Below are 7,580 nucleotides of genomic sequence, written 5' to 3' on the forward strand. Positions count from 1 at the left end.
CTCACATGGCACACATGGGCTGCCCTCGCCATTTCACCTTGCAGTTCGGTCACGATTTTTGCCTCCCAGTAATTCAGAGAGGTGTGAATCAGTGGATGCCTGCAGAAGAGTTAGGCTGGATTGAAAGGCAGCGCACCTGGGGCCACCACGGGGCAAACCATTAGTACTGAGATCATCAGGCAAGCAAGGGGAGGGGGTGGGAGAAGGGAAGGCAGATGACCTCATTTTTTAGGAAGAACAGGCATTTCATCTTTGGGCCATATGTTTGCGTAGCACAAAACACAGCCAAGCCCTGATCAGCAACGGGGGCTGCAGGTGCTGCCGCAATACAGACAATACCAGACATCTCATATGCACTGGGAAATTTCTATGGTGAGTTGAAAGGTAGAGTTGTGTGCAGAGAGCACAGGATTGCTTAATAAAAGGAGTTTAGCCAGTCTGACTGGGTGACGAGCTCCTCCCATTCCTGTGCTGGAATCTGCAATCAGGGCCGCACCAGCAGGATCCAGCTCTCTGCTGGAAGGGCAGATGTATTCGAATATGAGCAAAAAGAAAGAAAACCAGCTTTACTGACCAAGCACTTCCTACTCTGCTCCCATCCCTCCTGCCCCCTTCACTGCCCTGGCTAGGGCCTTCCCCAGAAGACCACGTCACAGCAAAAAATGTGGTGCCAAAGTGGATATACCCTCACCTGACCCCCACCCGTCTCCCTCAGAGGTTCCAGGCTCCTAAATACCTTCTGCAAGTCAGGTGCCTGCCTGGAATATTAGGTATAGGTGCAAAGTGCTGTAAAGTGTGGGGTGATGAGGGGCACTGTCCTCCTAGCCCCCCTCTGAACAGCATCTTGCTCTTCCATGAGTACTAACACACTATACAACACAATTAGTGTATTTCGCCCAACTCCCCTTCCCACCCTGCTGAACTTCAGGGAAAATGCCCCGCCCCAGGTTCCCCATACTGAGGTCCCATTGTACAGACAGCTCACGGAGCTGGGCATCTTCCAAAGCCCATTGAACAGGGAGCACAGACTGAAACTGAACACGGTCTCCTTTGGAAAGGACTGGCAGGCAGACAAGCTGGCACTGTCCACAAAAGCATGTTTGATTGAAAGATGCTTCTCAGTTCCACCCATTTGGAGGACAGAAAGAGCTGCCATGCTCCATTCATGAATGCCAACTGGAGGGAAGGACCCTACCTTGCTGTCTTCTTTCTGCTCCTGGTGATACATCATAAGACACACTAAAAAACAGGAGCTGCAGCAACTTGCTAGAGGCATGGCAGGTGCTGCAGTGCTCATGGATGGAAAGGTGGGGGCTGATACTCTGAGCACACACCTAGGAACTAAAAGTCCCAGGTCTGGCACTGAATCACAACTCAGCTTTGAGAAAGCCACAGGGAAACAAGGAGAAGATACCTCTGGAGCAGTGCTGTGTAGCAAGAAAAGACTTAAAACAGGGTCTGAATTCTGACACAATACAAAAAGAGGCTGGTGAGATGTTTGGGCCCTACTCAGTTGAACAACAAGTCAGCTGCAGACTCCAAACCCAATCCAGACTCTGAATCTCCAAAAGTCTGGAGGTGTCTGCATCCAGTATTTTGGTTTAGGACAGAGGTGAGGACAGGGAGAGGGTTATATCATGTCTGGCAATTGCAGAATTCCTTACAGCTTCTGTTGCTGCCAGCGTCAGAACAGGAACAGACAGGAGGGGGCTGGGCTAGGTACAAGCTAGTCAGGCTGTGCCTGCATTCACCAGCATTTTTGGTTATCATCACACTTCTGTTCTTGACCCATTGTGCTCCTGGTGAGGAAGCTACAAAGGCAAAAGCCCAGCTGCCCAACACACGCTTTCGGGACTTAGCAGAGCAGACTTGGAAAGAACCGGGAGTGGGATCACTCACAACGCTCCCTGCACAACCTCATTCCACCACCTGCTTCTACACCAGCTGTCTTTGCAATCCACACCCTCGCTGTGGCCTCTCCCACTCCTGAACCCCCAAGGAAGTGGCTCTGCCCCATCCTGCAAGTTCTCAGCCTGCAAACCAGGTCCTGAATGCTGAACACGCTTCACCCAGCTGGACAGCCTCTTTGGAGCCAGCTGACTGCATGCGCCTATGGAGTGAAGCAGGGAGGTGAGTGTTTGCAGGGTCGCCACACAAGAGACACTAGCAGTTCCCAGGGAGCTCCTGAAGGCAGGATCTGATGACACAGATACCCCCAGGGACATACCAGCTACCTCTCTGGTTACACCCTGTTAGTATGGAGCCTCTTGTTCAGTGCTCATTGCTGTGTGAGGAGCAAAACAGGTCTTCCAAATGCCTTCCCAGCACTAAGGATGAGGCTCTCCACCAGAGTCCAAATCCAAGGCTGACTTCAGCCTTCCAGTCCCAAGTACAGGCTTCCCCTTGCTCCTCTGGGACACTCATCCTGAAGAGGGCTTTGTGCACTGCGTACAAATATATTATCACCTTAAAGAGGCTGGGGGTGGGAGAGCAGCACAGGAAGGTGAGAGAAACAAAATCCAGCTCCTTTATGGAACAGCTGAGCCAGTCAGGAAATAACAGGCATTGTGTGAATGCTGGCAGGGGGATCTTGTTGCTGTTCCTACCTGACATTCCCTATCATGGGGAAGGTGATGTGGGGGGCGGGAAGATGGAGAATGCTCAGACATGCCTTGAAGCATCTCCGAGTCACGGCTGACGAGGGGGGAAGGGGTAATGACGGTTTTCAGTCTGTGGGCACACAGAAGCTGCTTGGTATGGAGACACTCTGCTCTGCCCTCTTTCAATAGGGCCTGAGCTCTCAAGGATGCAAAATGCAAAAACACCACCTTCCAATATCCAACCCCTCACCCAGCTGGATCCACTGGAAGTGACAGGCTTTCAATACACCTCAATCCACCCCTCCAACTGAACCGGGTACTGCCAACACAAGGTCCCTCCTTTTATGCAAGCATATCAGGGGCAGAAGGCAGAAGGCATGGCTCCCAGACAAAGCCCAGACCACTGCACACAAAGGAGGCTGGCTCCCAGGCCAGTGCCTGTCACCAGGATCAAGCTGCAGCTAAGAGCTACCAGCTACCTCCACCTCTTAGGAAAAGTTAAGTACCTGTTCACTGAGCACCTATTCACATGAATTTTCCCAGCACCAGGTCCACCCATGCATTTCAATGGGGGGCCTGGCCCTCCACACAGAGGCAGGGAGGCAGGTGCCTGGAGCTGCTGGTAGAGAGGGGGGCATTGGGAAAAGGTGTGGGGGTGGAAGCCAGGGAGGCTTAAGCCTGGGTGGGAGAGGTTGTTTTTGGAGGCTTAAACCCCTGGTGGTGGTACAGGTCCTCTGTGCCTTCCTACCCAACTGCATCCTGGGTGGACAATTGGGAGCCAGACCCTGGGTGGCAGAAAATTCAGGCACCAAGTCAGACCCATTCATTCCTACGGGAGGATTTTGGACACCAGGTCAGCCCCATTCATTCCTATGGGGACTTTTCAGATACCAGGTCAACCCCATTCATGTACCTATGTTGTCTGACTTTTTCAGGGAAAAGCCATCCCAGCCCTAGGGAGCCCCAGGGCTGCAGTTAAAAGGATGGCATGCAGAAAGAAGGAAGAATGCCTGCTGCCAAGGTCACTGTGCGGTGTCAGTCCCGGCTCCAAGGCATGAACCGATTCCTGTCTGGGACCTGGAAGGAATTCCTTTTTTTCCTTCCCTCTAGGCTTCCCCAGTAGTGCAGCAGTTTCTTTTCTCCTCCTGCAGGGTGTGGATGCCAAGCTAATGTCCCAGTCTGTTCCATGGAGGCAATTCCCATGTCCCTGACAGATAAATATTCACTGGCATCACTTGGAACCCAGAACCTGTTGTACTGGATCGGCTGATAGCCCCAAGGGGCTCTGCCTGGGTCCTAGGAGCCCACAAGACACTTGGGACAGTTATGTAGTGCTGGGATTTCTTTCAGCTTGTGCCTTAAAGCACGAGACCTGCTCACTCGGTACCAATATTCCTGGTCTCAAAACCACATGACCCTTACTAAAATCCAGCTCCTGGCCTTGCCAGCAGAGTTAGTGACAGAGCCAAGCGCTGCCACTATTGCATCTCCCCACCAGGCCCAGTCACGAACTGTCAGATTTGCCATATTTCTCCACAGCCAGGGAAGCATCCTGTCTGGAATCAGCACTGACCAAGCCACGTCACACTAAGTGCATAGCTACCATGTTCACACAGGTCAAAGCTCAGCGGGAGCATGCTGGGCCCATAACTGAGAGGTCAATGGATCAACACCACACCTACCAATGCTCCTAAGTCAATACCACCCAATTCAATACCACCCAATTTATTCAGTGGAGGACAAGAAGATGGAGGAAGCTTGTTTGCCCCCCCTCCCCCTTGGGCTGGCCAAGATCCCTTAAGAAAGACTCAGGACACAAGAAGAGTGCTTTGATCCTCTGAAACCTCTTCTCTTCTGGCATCTCAAAGCACCCAGCACACCTGGACTGCAGCCTCACAACACCCTGCCGTGCTCCACAGGGGTGCTCACATCAAGGACAAGTGCCCTCTGATCCATGCCTCCAGCCTCATGTGCTGCACAAGCGGAAACAACCCGTACCCAATCTCTATACACGGACCACACAGCATCACAGCTGAAACACAGGCACCTTCAACTGGAAGGCAGTAGCTGAGTGACAGCAAGAGCTTATAATTACTCTGTTACACTTTGGCAAAAACCTTGGAACCAACATCCCGATGGGATCCACAACACCCATGAAGCACCCATGACCTCTCTTACAATGCTGCATCCCACACCCTAAGGCTGTATGACATCGCACAAGGGCCTGGCCCCACTCTTGCCCCCAAACAATACTGACCCTTCAGCGACAGCTTTGAGTCCATCATTTCCCTGTCAACCTTAGGCAAACTCAGCAGCTGGTCTGTTGTTTCTAATTCAGAGAGCTATAGAGGAGGTCTGGTCGTGACTATCTGCCCGCACTCCGAGACCCTCCATTGGAAGCGTCACTTATTTGTTTCTCCCAACAAAGCCTCTGGAACTGCACAGAACAACAAAGGAAAGACCAGCACTGCCCCAAAGGTTGGACAAAGCATGAGATGATTTATGGAGCCCAACCCAAGACCCCTGAAGGGAGGATGCAGAGCACTTTCAGACAGAGGTGCTCCTTTGGGGCCCCTCCCATGATCCAGCACTTCTGGAAGTCTGCACCGGACAGGGAGTCAGGACACATGGGATATAATACCCAAGGCCTCAGAAGATGGACTGGCTCCCAGGCCGGGAAAGAAAGGCTGGCTTTGCCTTCCAGTAGTTCAGCAGCAATTTTTCTGTGTGTTTTTGAATTTGACTTTGGAGGCAAACCAGGGAAGCAGTGTTGGTTTTCACAGTCCAAGGGGAACTGGTTGGACAAGCGAGCTTCCACCAAGCTGCAGACTCTGCTAAGAGACACTGCTTCGGCTCAGAGCAGTTTGTTGGATCTCCAGAAGCAGGCAGTTCTGTCACTGACTCGATGTGTGACCTTCGTCATGGCTTACTTATCTGCAAAACAGGGGCTCATCCTCCACCACTCATGCACTCAGAGGTGTTATGAGGCTCTGGTACTGCTTAGAAGATACCAGCAATGCATGCTGGCTGGAAAAAGGTTGACATTAAGGGCAAAGTCCACTGTATATCAAGTACCATAAAGCAGGGCTTGGCACTGCACAAGCAGCCTCCCAGCAAGACACTCTGCACTCATCCCCACTGGCAGAGGGAAGGCATCACAAAAGACTAGCCCTATCACAAGGGGAACCAGCCATTACAAAGGAGGAAACGCCCCACAACCTGCAGGGCAGCCATCAGGCCAGCCAGCCCACCCTCCAAGCCCTAGTTCAGAGGGAAAGTCCTTACCTATACAGGAAGGGAAAGATCCCTTTTGGCAAGGGTGGGAACAGATGAGAGATTGGGATAGTTTCTCTAAAGAAATCACACCCAGAAACCCATCTTCCTCAGGTGGTATGAAGGACACCTTGGCCTGCAAACACTCCCCCCCACAGAGCTCCACTCTGCAATTTTGCACCTAAAGGCTTGAGGAGACTTAACTTAGGTCTTAGCACCATAACAGCTCCATCCCCTGCAGCCATTTGTATAACCTGGCTAGAATCCCTTTCATCCAAGGCCTGGATCAAACTGCCCAGCTTCCCAGGGAGGCAAATAAAGACTGTCTTTAGGGTTTCTTCCCATAGGACATGGAGGCACAGGGATATGAGAGAACTGGCCTATGTGCACAGGAAGTCGTGAGCACTGGCTGCAAGATTCCTGGAGCACTGGCTCCAGATTTACAGCAAAAGCATCACCGCCCACTCCTGGTTTGTCCACACATGGACATCATGCTACTTCACGTCTATCAGGACAGTCAAAGCAGCACAACATCCCTTTCCAGTGCAGCCACAACTGCAGCTAATTCTACCTACCCCACCCAATGGGTAGGGAACACCCTTTGTTGGTATAAGGCAGCAAACTATGTCTACATGTGAGACTGAGTAAGCATGGACAGCACGATATAAATCTAAATCTAAACAACTACAACAAATACCAGTATTTTGGTAATAATACCAAAAGCACAGACCCCAAGACATACCATCTAACCACAGTAACCATGCTGGTCCAAACTCAGTGGTCAGAGAGGTTTACTTTCCATGTACACTATATAACAGCCAGACACCAATACCATCGCTGTGCCTGGACCATGGTAACAGATATCTCTCTCAGTCATCACTACAGGGTGTCCCAGGAAGGCTCAGATTATTGCCCCAAGACATTTGTGAGAATATAACTACATGCCGAGTCTGAGTCTGTCAGTGCTGCACTTCCCAGGGGACACATGCCACTCTGAGAAAAAAAAGGGTGACTGCTGGGATCAGCTCTCATGCCTGATGGTGTAAAAAAGGACAAAACTGATAAAGAAACACAAATATCCAAGCACAGCTCTCCCAATGACGTGACTGTCTAGCAGCAATCATGAGCCCACCCCTCTGCCCTACCAAGCAAGGACCTAGAGACTTGCAAGCACCCCTTGAAGTCACTCCGAGGGTGCAGAGCTGGTGCAGGCAGGTTCAGGCAAACAGCTTTGGCCCCTGTCCTGGGGCATGTCGCTGGCCTGCAGGGATGCGCACAAAGCGAGACTGAAGTCAGAGCTCTCCAGGAGCTGCAGGCCACCTAGCACCCGTCACCAGCCGCCTCACGCAAGTGCGTGTGCACGGTGTAGTCAAAGCCCACTTTCTGAGGGCACACACCAGCCGCCCAGCCAGCCCGGGGTCGGCACCGGAGGGCCACGCCAGGCCGGACGGTACGTCCCCAGCCCCAACAGTGGGTGCACATCACAGCCCCCTTCACCGAGGCGAGTCTCACGAATCCCCATTCAGCAGCTGCGCAAGCGGAGGCGCAGGGAGGTGCGCAGTGGCCCCGGAGCCGTTGGGAGTCGGTGCCCAGCGCCGGGCGGGGGCCGCTTCAGCGCGCCGCGGAGAGGCGGCGGCGGCGGCTGAGGGGAGACGGGCCCGAGGGCTGGGACTGCCCGGGAGGAGCGGGCCCGGGGGCTCCTGCCCT

The sequence above is a fragment of the Gavialis gangeticus genome, unplaced genomic scaffold (genome assembly GCF_001723915.1).
Source record: "Gavialis gangeticus isolate Ggan-Ray unplaced genomic scaffold, GavGan_comp1, whole genome shotgun sequence".
NCBI lineage: Eukaryota > Metazoa > Chordata > Crocodylia > Gavialidae > Gavialis > Gavialis gangeticus.